The 13,871-nt window shown below is 44.9% G+C and overlaps 1 non-coding gene across 1 annotated transcript; it reads left to right on the top strand.

The window, feature by feature from the left end:
* Window positions 1-11,442: 11,442 nt before the first annotated feature.
* On the top strand, window positions 11,443-11,514 carry Trnah-gug (transfer RNA histidin (anticodon GUG)). Its single transcript has one exon. It is a non-coding gene; the product is annotated as a tRNA-His (tRNA).
* Window positions 11,515-13,871: the final 2,357 nt, after the last annotated feature.

Below are 13,871 nucleotides of genomic sequence, written 5' to 3'. Positions count from 1 at the left end.
TCACAGTCCTAGTCATGGGGACTCCGCTGGAAAGATACTCGGAAAATCCACGAATGCCAGGACGTCTGAGACGCAGGAGACAATATTTCTTGTGAAATCGAACATTTTGTTTGTCCCAATGATCGTGAATAATATCGAGATGCCCGCGGTCATTGATACAGGTGCCTCGGTCAGTCTCACTAATGAGAAAAGAGTTGACAAAGATGAAATATTTGCCGGGAGAGCTGTCAAAGTTCAAGGCTATGACGGCAACTGTCGAGAGCTAAAAAAATGGACGGATGCAAAAGTGAAATTCAGAGATCTAGAGCTCACCGTGAGGAGCCTTGTCATGTCAGGAGTGGAGTTCGATTTCCTTTTATCCCGGCCTGACATGAAACTATTCAAGATGAATATTCTGTGGAACGACATTATCACCACCGAGCATTCCAACCTCATTCAGACGCAAGATAGGTCAGTCACAAGTTCCCACGAAGTTTCGCTGAAATTTCCAGAACTTTTGTGTGTCGGCACCTATCCCCCCGCAACGACAGCAATCGAAGTGCCGTTCGATCTTCGAGACAAAAGTGTTGTGAGGAAGAAAGCCTATGGGTTAAGCCACGAAAAAAAAGTATGGCTTAAACAGGAGCTACAAGGAATGTTGGATTCAGGTATCATCAGACCTTCGACCTCTCCGTTTGCCTCACCCATTACCATAGTGCCAAAAGACGACGGATCCTATCGCTTGTGCACCGATTACCGGCTTATCAACCGGCAAACAGACTTGTTCCCATTCCCGATGCCACGAATCGACGAAATAATTGACGAGACCGGTGGGTGTCAATGGTTTTCCAGGATAGACCTATGTAAAGGCTATTGGCAAGTACCACTCAAGGAGGAAACTAAGATGTTCACCGCGTTTATTACACCTTTCGACATCTACGAATATAACCGGCTGCCATTTGGGTGGAAAAACTCAGGCGCCTGGTTCCAGAAAATGATGAACTCTGTTCTCCAAGAATTTATTGGCAAATTTTGTAGTGTGTATGTCGACGACATACTCGTCTATTCAAGAACAAGAGATGACCACATTAGTCATCTATCAATGGTTCTAGATGCATTGAGCAGGGCACAGCTTAAGATCAACGTCAGAAAGAGTGAATTCTTCTCCCAGAGGGTTGTTTTTCTTGGCAGGGTATTTGATGGGCAGACAAAAAGTACCAAAGAAGAAAGTGTCCAGCGCATCAAGAGTCTCGTCAAGCCCTTTGATCTGCACTCTCTTCGAGTGTTTTTAGGCCTTGCCGGGCATTTCCGGGCCTTCATAAAGGATTATGCAACAAAGACAAAATGTCTCACTGCCCTTACCCAAAAAGAGGTGCCATTTGTGTGGTCTGAAGACTGCGAGCGGTGTTACGCAGAACTTCTTGAAATTGTTTCTTCAGACCCTGTCCTGACGCTCCCAGACTTTAACCTGCCATTTGAACTGTACACTGATGCCTCCCATTATGGTACAGGAGCCGTTCTTTATCAAAGACATGCCAACAAGCCTGTTCCGAAACAACTGCAAGTGATAGGATATTTTTCTTACACGTTTACCAAGGCCTAAGCAAACTATGCCACAACGGAAAAGGAAGCATTGGCTGTAGTTATGGCGCTCAAGTATTTTAGAAGTTATCTGGAAGGAAGAAGCTTCAAATTGTTTACAGATAATCAAGCCCTGACTCACCTTTTGCCACTCACTCAGCCAAAAGGTAGAGTGGCAAGATGGGTGAATGAAATTCAGCAGTACACTTTCGAGGTAGCGCATCGCCCAGGACAGAAGCATCAGGACGCAGATGCTCTGTCTAGACTTCATGTACCAAGAGAAGTTATCCATGAAGAAGTGAATATGAGCAAATTGTGGGAAGGAACGCAAGACCTGAACATGCAAAACGGGAAGCTAGAGGTGCCCGAAACAGCGATACCGACCATACTGCGACTCTACCACGACAGTCCGGAGTCGGGAGGCCATGATGGATTCACTAAAACATACAGAAAGCTAACGCAAAGATTCACTTGGAAAGGCATGAAGACAGATGTCGCTAACTACATAAAGACGTGCCACAACTGCCAACTTTGCAAAGCTAAGTTCAGACCGCGTGGAAACAAAATGGTCACTCCAGAATACTCGAATGTGCCCTTCGAAATACTACATCTCGATTTTGCTGAACTCAAAAAGAAGGGCGAGGGGGTCAAAAAGACGCAAGCATTCCTCGTTGCAGTGGACGAGTGTACGCGGTTCGTGGCTGCTAAAGCTGGCAGGGAAGATGCGAACTGTGTAACTTCTTTTCTAGAGAGGGATATGTTCTCCAATGTTAAGGTGATCGTTGCGGACAACGGACCGGCATTCCGAAGCGAAAAACTTCGCCGTTGGGCTGAAGCAAGAGGCGTCGAGCTGCGTTTTCCAGCACCTTATCACCCAGAAGCGAATTCTCTTGCAGAAAGGGTGATTCGGGACTTAAAGACATTCCTATCTTTATACCCCAACTTCAAAGGCGGGTGGAAGTGCGCTCTGGAAGCAGCTGTTCGTCACCATAACCGATCTCACACTGCAGCATTGGGATGTAGCCCTTACTTCGCCGCTTTCCAAAAACCCTGTTGGTTACCTGCGGACAAAGAACTTGATATAGTTGACAAAATAACACTTTGCGAAAAGCAACTGGATTTGAACCAGAAAGAAAAGTATCGTAAAACTATGAAAAAGAACTTCGACAAACGTCACCAGTCCACGATACCCGATATTGAACCCGGAGGCATGGTGCTGGTTCGAAAGGGCTTGGATTCAAAGTGCCCCTTTATAGGCCCATATTCAGTATTGAAAACAGTGAAGCACCAAGGGATTCTCAAGACCGTGTATTATCAAGGACCCCGAGGAAACACAGAAGAGGCGTCGATTGCTAATGTTCTTCAATATCATCCCAGGAGAGATGATAATGGAAGCCCGGGAGGATGTAGTGATCCTAGAGGAACAGACAGCGAAGAGGACAAAGATGTGGAAGAAGAGAACGAAGACATGGAGCACCGTACACTCTAGTTCTAGTGTTACAGTGTACTAGAATACCTTGGGTAGTGGAAAGAGCGCGCGGCGCGGCCTATTGGAGAGCTGTTGCCACATCTGTAACCGCCGCGCGTGGCGCTGGCGTAAAAAAACCGAGGAGATCGCGGCCGCAGTAGCGGCTGTCAGTGAGGTTGCGGACGCAGTTTCTGCTTCTTTTACCGCGTTTCCGACACGTTAGATTTTCTTGCGCTATCGCAACATTCCGCAAAGTCTATTTTAACGCCTTCTTCTGATTTCCACTATCTTTGTTCACCGTAGAACAATAATCGGTGTCAGTTTTCTTTACAAAGTTGAGATGCCATATACCGCCTCTACATTTTTACTTACACAGGTCTGGTCTCGCTGTGTCACCTCTATGTTCTTTTTGCAATGCACCTGAATTCTTTGATCACTTATTTTTTTCCTCTTCTGCCACCGAACATGATACTTATTAGCGCAAAAATCGAAATAAAAGACAACAGCGAAAGACGAGAGGAAAGGAAAGACGAGCGCTACTGTAAACTCCAACTCGCCCAACAAGAAGTTATTCTGTTGTGCCACCGAATTTTAAGACTGATAAAACACTTAGAAATTCCATTTCGAAAGACTAACCTCGCCCACGATTCTGTCTTTTTTGGGGTGACTTCACTGGGACACAGCCACAAGGATGCTTTTCTTGGAGTTTACAGTTTCATAAGAGGCACAAAAAGAGTACCTTGCTGGATTTCTAGAATTATGAATTATTCCTATTATTTACCTTTTTTATGTCAAAATTATTTTATCTTAAAATTCTTTATGGTATTTTTCTAATTTATGCTATACAAATTTAGTTTTTGTTTAAATTCTAATAAACATAGTTGAAATCACCTGATTCTTGGCCAATCCCCCGTAGTGGGTATGAGCCAACAATTGGGAGATGAGATGAGGTTGCAAGAGTCAGTACCCCGGATTAGTACCCCGGGTGTTGTAGAGACAAAGCCTTCGCAAAGACGCTTGCGCCTGTACGGGAAGTGCTGCGTGTTCGGCTCTGGGGGTTGCGGCCACGAATTGAGTAGTTCCTGACTCTTTTTTGCTTGTTAACTGTTTTTGCAGCATATTTGTTATTTAATAAGTGCTTTTTGGGTAATCAGACCAGACAGATGCCATTTTCGTCACCAGGGCCCGGGGCTTTCCCCTGGTCCGCCTCTATTCCCTCGCAGGATTTACCTGTGGACTTGTTTCTGCGTAACGGCGTCAAATCAGTTCCCGTGGCTATCGTCCCAACCAATGATGGCATCATACGGATGAAGAACCCGAAAGCGATTCAGGCGGAACTGCGATCGGCGACAGCCCATTTCCTGAATATTACAGAGGTCCGCCAGTTCGGCAGAGGAGGTATCCTTTGCTTTTCTCCAGACCAGCCCTGTGTACAAGACCTTCTAAAGTGTTCAACGTTTGCCTCCAATCCGGTAAGGGCATTCATCCCACCTCACTTGGCGTGTGTGAAAGGGCTTGTGCGTGGCGTTGATGTCAACATGTCACCAACAGAAATATTAGAGTTGTTTTCACCAGCAGGTGCTATTTCAATTTATCGGTGTGGACGTGTCGTAGACAAAAACAAAATTCCTACTGAATCGGTCATTGTAACATTTGCAGGGACAGATAGGCCAACAGAAATCAAGGCATGGCCCCTAATCTATCGAGTGGAACCTTTATCCCCTCGTCCTCTTCAATGTGTAAAGTGCTGGCGCTACGGACACACAATGAAAGGATGTAGGTCTGCTCCTAGATGCCGAATTTGTGGTGAGGAACATAATTCCAGCGAATGCACCAACAAAGAAGAAAAGTGCTGCCTCTGCAGTGAAGGCCACTCTGCTGATTATTTGAATTGCTCAGCAAGGGCACGAGAACTACAGATTCTAGAAATCGTTGAGCGAAGACGTTGTTCTCGTCAAGAAGCCATAGCTGAAATGCAGGCTAGAACACAGGGGTACGCAGGTGTCACAGCCCGTCATACAATGTCCACGGAAGCGTCTCTTTCAATTTCAATTGCCGATGCTGTCGAAAGGGCAATGGAGAAGGCCATGGAGTGCCTAGCTGGAAACCTTTGTGAGTCCTTGTCACAAATCTTAGCTACCCAGATGGCGCAGATATTCGGCACAACAGCACCTATCACTATAACTTCGCGAACTACTGAGTGTTCACGACCATCAAATGAAGAGGTAGCTCCTAAACTCATGTCCCAAGATGATCAAATTGCTGGTCCATCTGTTGATGCAAACAAAAATCACAGTGAAAGCATCAATGAGGAGGCACAAAGCTCAGAGGAAATGGACATGGACCCCCGATCGCTAAAACGTTCAAGATCCCCTTTGTCGAAAACAGCCACTACACTTATTCACTCAAAGACCAAAAAATACCTGAAAGAAAACCTTACAAAGAACGATTTCTTAAAAGACAACATTTTAAGCAAGGCAGTTACTGAGTCAATCCTTTCGCAACCATAGGATTCCTCAAAATTCTTCATTGGAATTGCCGATACATTCACTCTTCCGTAACAGATTTATTGTATTTGGCATCGAAATTCTCCCCGGATATTATTGCACTACAAGAAACATGGCTTTCAACACATCAACCTTTTCATATAAATAACTTCCGATCTTTCCGATTGGACCGTCCTTCGAAAGGCGGCGGCTTAGCCTTCTTCATTAGTAATAGAGTTAGTCTTAAGGTGAAGATTTCATACAAACATATGTCCCCTGAAAGTGAAATTTTTGCCTTAGATGTAACCTTACCGGGCTGCCTACCGTTCTCTTTAGTAAATGTATACTTTCCTGCGGGTGTGCAAGACACTCGATCTTTGGATTCCGCGTTGACGTCATGGTGCAAGGATAAAATCCTTGTGGGAGATTTCAACTCCCATCACACGTGTTGGGGTTTTCGGACAGACCAATGTGGCAAACGCTTGTGGAATTGGTCAACAGATAATAATATGACTTGTCTCAACACTAGAACTCCTACATTTGTTTGTAATCGATCGCGCTCAGCCTTGGATTTAAGTTTCATAAGTTCATCTCTCACTAGTTCATCTTGGGCAGCCTTGGACTGTGCCACCAACAGTGATCACTGTCCAATAATATTTGAAATTGCTTGCCCGTTAATACCATCGTGCTCTCAGATCCGAGTATTCGTGAACTACAATAAATTTAAAAATGATTTAAAAGCACATTTGGCCCACCATTCTGAAGAGCGCGAAGAATACAAACCTATGAAAATTTGTGCTGTTATCAAACGATCATACAAAGAGGCTGAATTTATTATTGAGTCTGCCAAGAGAGCCTCTCATAGTCCTTGGTGGAATCCAGACTGTACACGAGACTACAGACGAAGAAAAGCAGCTTGGAAGCAACTACTCTATAACCAGTCCCCCAAAAATTGGGCTGATTACAAATTTTACGCCGCTATATTTAAACGCACAGTCGCTCAATCAAAAGAAGATTATGATAGGAAACACTTCGATTTCCTTTCAAATCCCAAAAACAAAAAAGCGCTGTTTAGATATATGCGAAATCGCAAAATTCTGCCACCACCAATTAATATTGATTATGTAACACTAACATCTGATGAAATGACAAAATCCCTAGAACAGATTGCGAAAGGCCTTGAGCGTAGATTCACGTCATCTATGTCACAAAACTTGCAAAAACCAGCCCTAACGTCAGACTTTAATGAAGTTACTTTGCCTGAATTAGCTCCAGTAATTTGAAACTTACCCGTGTCAGCTCCAGGTCCTGATGGAATTACAGTGCATATGATAAAAATTTTATTCGAACTATCTCCCTCTGATCTTTTAAGCATTATAAACTATTCTCTAAACAACGCCTGGATACCATACGATTGGAAACTAGCTAAAGTAATCCCGATACCTAAAAAACAAGGATTAGGTTACTCCATAGAAAATATCAGACCTATCTCTCTTACTTCTAATATGGTTAAACTCATAGAGAGGGTTCTACATTACAGAATTACTGACTGGATGTCGGATAATTTAATATTAAATCCAAATCAAATAGGCTTCAGAGCTGACTGCTCTATATGGTGTGCCCATGCTGATTTAGAGAGCCGCATACAACTCGCTAGAAAAAGAAGACAATATGCCGCTTTAGTGACATTAGACATAGCTAAAGCATATGACTCCGTAGAACATACAGTTCTACTGAATGTACTACGGTATCATAATGTCCCAAATTATATAATTGCGTGGTTGGCAGAATTTTTGAGATCAAGAGAATTTTATTGCTTTAAGGATGGCTGCTTTTCGTCTAAGTTCAAACAGACTCGTGGTGTCCCCCAAGGAGCAGTCCTATCTCCAATATTATTTAACATATTAATGAGTTCAATTCCAGCCAGTCAGGACGTGCAAGTTTACGTTTATGCAGACGATATTGCATTCTTCGCCGCCGACAACGACATATATTCTTTATACCAAAAATTGCAGAGATACTTGAGTATGCTTGAGGTATGGCTTCAATCAATTGGCATGTCATTAAACGTAAGTAAAAGCGCAATATTGGTGTTCCCACTTATGCATCCGGTTTCTATATCCATAGTTTACAATCAAGAAAACATTCCGCAGGTTGAGTCTCTTAAATATTTAGGTATCATTTATGACGGAAAACTCAACTGGAGTCCACATATAGAAAACGTGGCATCTAAGGCTCAGCGTGCTTTAGGTTTACTACGCAGACTGAGCAACCGAAAATATGGGCTACGTAGGCAAGCCCTCTTAATGATATACAAAATGTACATGCGTCCAATATTGGAATTCGGCTGTGTATTGTTCTCGGGAAGCCCTGCTTATAAAACTAAGCCTCTGGTTCTATTGGAGCGTGAAGCCCTGCGCCTGTGCCTGGGACTCCCTAGGTTTGTAGCAAACAATGTTCTTTATCAGGAAGCGCGCCTACCAACATTGCCCTGCAGATTCCGCATCTTAACGATACAAACATTTCTCAAATTTTACAGTTCTCCAATTAGACGATCTGAATATGTATTTATAAACGATCCAAACTCCTTCTTTCTTGCTCATTGGCCACGTTTTCACACCCCACAGGTTATTTTTGTACAAAAGCAATTAGACAGTTTGAATGTAAAAATTCGAGACGTTATTCCATCATATCATTCAAATCAGAATTTAAAGATTGAATTAGATGAAATTTTCCCACAGAACCCTAAGTTTAATTCAGTCCGGTTATTAAATAATATGTTGCAAGATTACCTTGCACACGTACACACAATTAACATAATAGCCACTGACGCTTCCGTGAATGACGAAAAGGCGGGCGTAGGCATTTTCTCGCTTTCGCTTGGCTGGTCATTCTCCTTCAGACTACCAGATTTCACTCCTGTATTTGAAGCTGAGCTCCTGGCAATGATTCTAGCTTTGCGGAAACTCCCTTTAAATGAATCCAGCGCGTTAATTCTAACAGATTCCCTTTCTGTCTGTACTGCGCTTACAGCTTCAACAAATTCACCGGCTCTAAAGACGTTTCTAACATTAGTTCCCCCCCAGATGAATCTTATAAAATTATTATGGGTACCAGGACACTGCGGATTACATTTAAATGAAATGGCCGATTCATTAGCGAGAGCATCCCTGAATGGACCGATACTATCGGTCCTTCCAGTGGTGGCACAAATAACAGCGATCAGATATCGGAAATATGCAATTCGTAGAGATATCATGGAAACAATAACATCATGGACTGAATTTCAGCACCTAAAATTTCCGTGGAAAATTCATTGGTGTCCATCAAGACAATCGGAAGTCATCCTTACAAAATTACGTTGCCGTGTCCCACCATTAAATTTATATTTACACAGGGCTGGTCTGGCGATATCGCCGCTGTGCCAATTCTGCCTAGAAATAGAAACCGTAGAACACTATTTTTTAATCTGTCGTCAGTATACATTACAAAGAAAAAGACTTCTTGAAGTACCGCTTGCTAAATTAGGGCTAAATTTAACATCAGAATCAGTACTCACTTTCGGTGCCTCGGTATTGGGCTTTAGCCACAGGGACGTATTTGATGCCGTTTGTGGTTTCATTCAATAACAAAACGAATAAAATTTTAAATTCCCACTTTTACAATTCTCTGAGAGATATTTCAGTTTTAATTTATAGCATTAGTATTATAAATTATGCAGTTCAGAAAAATTAATCTGTCTGTTGTTCTGATTGCTAAAATGCACATTAACTGTAGTTTCAGAATGCATATGTAAAAGTTCAGATGCTCAATTCTTGGCCAATCCCCCGAAGTGGGTACGAGCCATGTGCTGAGGACATCATCATCATCATCATCATCAGTACCCCGGATTTCGTGAGCTAAATGAACGGACGTTGTCGTTGTTTAAAGCCCCGAAAGACGAAGCCCAACGAAATCAGTGGAATATGAAGTTGCACCGCAAAGACAATTAGGCCACACTCGGATACGTCGGCGGTTTGCGACTACCCGTCTGCACTTCATTGTAAGGGCTTTTAACCGCGCTGGGTGCCAGAAACCGGAAACTGCTAACTACCTAAAGCTAAGCCGCTGCACATGAGCGTACTTGGTTTTCAGGGAACCTTACTCCGTTCCTTTAAACTTTCGTGTGAACAGTTTACGCACAACAGCTTTGAACAAATTGTGTTGTGATTATACCTGGTGCGCATGTCTTGAACCAACGGATTTAAATAAACAGTTGGTCTGTAAAAAATGTTTTTTTCCCATCAATTTTGCATTTTATATGCTGCAGTATTAAATGAAACGATAGCTTCGTCTTGTGTTTGAGGAACAAGAGAAAACCGTAACAAAAGAGGAGAGGTTTGCCACTCCAGGAACAAAACATTACGCCGCCGTGGTGGCGTAGGGGCTTTGGTGCTGCGCTGCTAAGCCCGCGGTTGCGGGATCGAATACCGGCCGTGGCGGCCGCATTTCGATGTGGGCGAAATGCAAAAGCACCCTTGTACCGTTCATTGAGTGCACGTTAAGGAACCCCAGGTGGTCTAAATTAACCCGGAGTCCACACTACGGCGTGCCTCATAATGGTATCGTGATTTAATTAAAAATTTACTCCAAAATATAAAAAAAAGAAACGCGCAGAACACCTGGAATTGCTGTCTGTTAGTGCCGCAAAGGCGCGTGCCTGTGATAAGAGAACGAGCGGGAGTACGAAGTGCCCGGAGTGTGCACTCGGGACGTGATGTATGCATCTCACAGGGGCTGTTCGTATTAACACGCCAGTAAATCGACGCAGACATCGCCGTTCCACGCAAGATCTCCTAAGACGACTTCTTACTGTAAGCGCGAAGCTTCACGCACTTCGTGCCTTGGCGCCGTCTCCTCAGCGGAGGTAATCTGACGAAAGCTTAGCCCTGCTGAAGTCATATTGCTTTGATTAATTCGCTCATAAGCTATCAATGACATTTGCAGCGCGAGTACTACGCATAACTGCAGTAATAATAAAAGAAAACTTCCGTGCTTGCGGCTGCCTGACCGCTTTCGAGCGCTTGCTGGTGCTCGATGGATGGATAGATGGATGGATGAGGCTGAACCCTTTAATTCGGGCGGTGGCATACGCCACCTAGCCATGACTATTAACATAATTTGTACTTTGTGGTGGGTGAAATTTCACCCCTGCCTTAATTTTATCCACCAATCAGATAACCTCTGTTTGGTTATTTCTACCCGCTTAAAGTCTATTTTGCCTTCACTGTCCCTAAACCCCAATGTTTTGAAAGTTCCTCAATGAAAGTTGCAAGTTCCTCAATGCTTTGAAAGCAGCTCGGTTAGGAGCTGCTGGCGCCACCTGGTAGCGTTAACATCAAGTGCCTCACATGCTGCCCGCCGCTCTTTCCACTACCCAAGTATTCTAGTACACTCTACTAGTGTTACATAAATGAGTGGTAGCAACATGGCGGCGCCTTCGCTTTTGCCACATTTTCGCCCAGCTTTTCCTTAGCGTTTGGTATGCTAACAATACGCCAGAAAGGTTTAATACTTATGTTCCTTTATCACGTGAGCTTCTGCATGCAAGGAGAGCTTCAATACACAATTTAGTATAGTTATCTTAGTTCTAGCATAGCGTTAGCATTTCTTTATGATGTACACACTGTAGAGAAAACAAGCGTACGCCGAAAAAACTAAGTTTTGAGCTGTTAACGAAATAGCCCTTTTGTTTACGTCGCAACATTGTAGCCGTATTCAAATTTCCCGCCGTCCGTGTGTAGACCCAACAAACGGAGCGTAGAACTAATAGAAAAACGAAATAAAAACCGACACACCTAACCCACGTTGTATCAAAACGGTTTTTGTTATTATTATGAACGCTCACCATCAGCATTTTCTTTTGCAGCAGCCTCGTCCTGCGGGATAGCCGTGATCGTATAGTGGTTAGTACCTTGCGTTGTGGCCGCAATAACCCAGGTTCGAATCCTGGTCACGGCATGTTTTTTTTTTTAAATTTTTTTTCGCTCGTAATGGAATTTGACCGCTACCATCCACACTGAAGGCTCTTGAAAAGCCCTAGCAAAAAAAAAAATACAAAAAGAAAGAAGCTGATGGCAATAGACTACTACTATACATGACATTCATAGGCAACATTCGCGCTGACTTTCAAAGTTACTTTCTACGTGATAAATAGGTAAGGTTGTATGCCCACCAATGCTGCTCTGCTTTTTTATTATTATTTTTTTGCCTACCGTCTTTCAGGGAGGCTTGTGCGGCAGCTGTGCTCTTCTGCAGACGCTTCGTGTCCGCGTCTCTAGTCGCCGTGGTGAACGCGGCGTCGACGTCACGTGTCCGTGCCGAGTCAGCATGCTGTTTCGTCTGAAGGTCCGTCGCTGATCTTCGTAAGAAGCGTGCATGCGCGGTATGTTGTTGGTTCGCTTCAGAATGCGGCAGAGGAGAAGCCACCGCCCTTCTCCCCTGGCTCTCATGGAGTATTGCGCGAGCGATCTCTCATCCGCGCTAGCAAAAAAAGAAAAAAAAAGGAAGGAAAAGAAAAGAAATAAAAAAAAAGCCGTCCAGTAACGATAAAAGGAACTTCCCTACGCCATAGAACGGTTCGTCAGAGCAGACTCCAACGAATCGTCATAGCGCACGTATTATTGGTAAATGCTATCAGACTGTCTTGGCATTTTTAATGCCAAGACAGACCGCTTGGCATTTTTAATGCCAAGCGTCTCTTTGCCTGGTCAGAGCGAAGGTCAAACGTGAGGCCGTCCAGAGTCACAGAGTTTGTCGCCGATGCGCGTGCACCCCCGTGATGGCGATGATGATTCATTGGCATCCCCTTTGAAACGGGACGGTGACAACTACGGTCACCTAGCTTGCTTGAGTTAATCAGGTATTCTGTACATGCTTTTCGTTCTATAGCATTTTTTGTATAGAAAATGCTAGAATGCTATTCCCCCCAAGCCCCCGTCGCACGCAGCATACTGTCTTGACGCCTTCTTGCTCCACTCGCCGGCACGAGTGTGCGGCTCGGTTGCGCTATGTGCGCTATGTGGCGCCACGGCTGCGCTGGAACACGAGCACAGAGCTATAGCGTTTCAGCGCGGCCGTGGTTGCGCGTACACCTCTACACTTGCAAATACAACAATGGGCCCTCGAAAATATCAAGTGCGGAAGCGGAGCGCAAAAGTGCAAAGGCTCGCCAGAGACAACAGATGTATGCGATGCGTACCGAAAGGCGAGACACGAGGCAGAGCGACGGGCCGAAGAGAAACGCGCGGAGGTGAAGCGCGAGCAAAAAGAAAAGGCAATGCGCGGCCGAAGAACAGCGCGGCACGCCAAGCGAACGGCCGCTGAACAGGCCACCGAGACCAAGCGATGCCGTTTGGAGTACCGCCACTTGCGGGACGCGTTCTTTCAAAGGCGTGTAGAGTGCGACCGCCTCTGGTTCCGACCGCGTACGTCGTCAGGGTGTCGCGGCCCGCGCATGTGGCGGTCCTCGAACGAGCGTTTCTCCGGGAGGACGTGAGTTCGTTCGGCCCTTGCGCAACGTGCAGGGGAGAAATGTTTGGCATTGACTAAGGTAATCGTCGAGGATGGTTTCTGCCGTAATTTTTCAGTTTTTCAAGATAAGCGGTGACAAACGTGGGTGCTGGCAATGCACCGCGACAAATGACAGCCGTCAGACGCCGACAGAATCTGCGGGGTTCCTTTTATCAAGTGCGGTTCTCCGGTGGCCGTCATTGCACGTATCCACGCTGACAAGGAGAAATGCGACCGTTTATATCGCAGTGTGAAATGAAAACGCTGCTCAGGTAGGCAGCTTATGTGCAATACAGCTGCATTTGATTCATAGTTACGTTGCTTTTTATTAGAGACGAGTTGCATGCAAGCATGCTACGCTTCTGGCGTTGATCGAATTTCACAGATGGTGCACTGTGCGAATCACTATATAATAAGGCCATATGTATGTCGACGAATCGCACGCTCGGCCAACACACTTTTCCCAGCCAAGTATGAGGAAAGGATCGGGGTACTGCACGCCGCCGGCGAAGTACTGCTGACGTACTGCTTGCTGCAGCGAACTCACGTACTCGGACAAATCCATCGCAGCAGAAGCAATGGTAGTGATTTGCCCACCAGCTTTTTGCACACGTCTCGCGCTTCGCTTACCGTATGGCCGGTGACGTGACGCTGTTTATGAATGGGAGTCGTTCATTAGATAAGAATAACATGCCAAGGTAGGCCATGCTATCCGATTTGAAAGCAAAAAAAAATTACTCCATATCCCGCTAAAGGGAACCATGTGTGGATGCGAAGCAGCGGGGAGATGTTAGCTTGAGCGGGAG

The sequence above is a fragment of the Dermacentor silvarum genome, chromosome 1 (assembly GCF_013339745.2).
Source record: "Dermacentor silvarum isolate Dsil-2018 chromosome 1, BIME_Dsil_1.4, whole genome shotgun sequence".
Taxonomy (NCBI): Eukaryota; Metazoa; Arthropoda; class Arachnida; order Ixodida; family Ixodidae; genus Dermacentor; species Dermacentor silvarum.
This window is presented reverse-complemented; position numbering and strand designations above follow the sequence as displayed.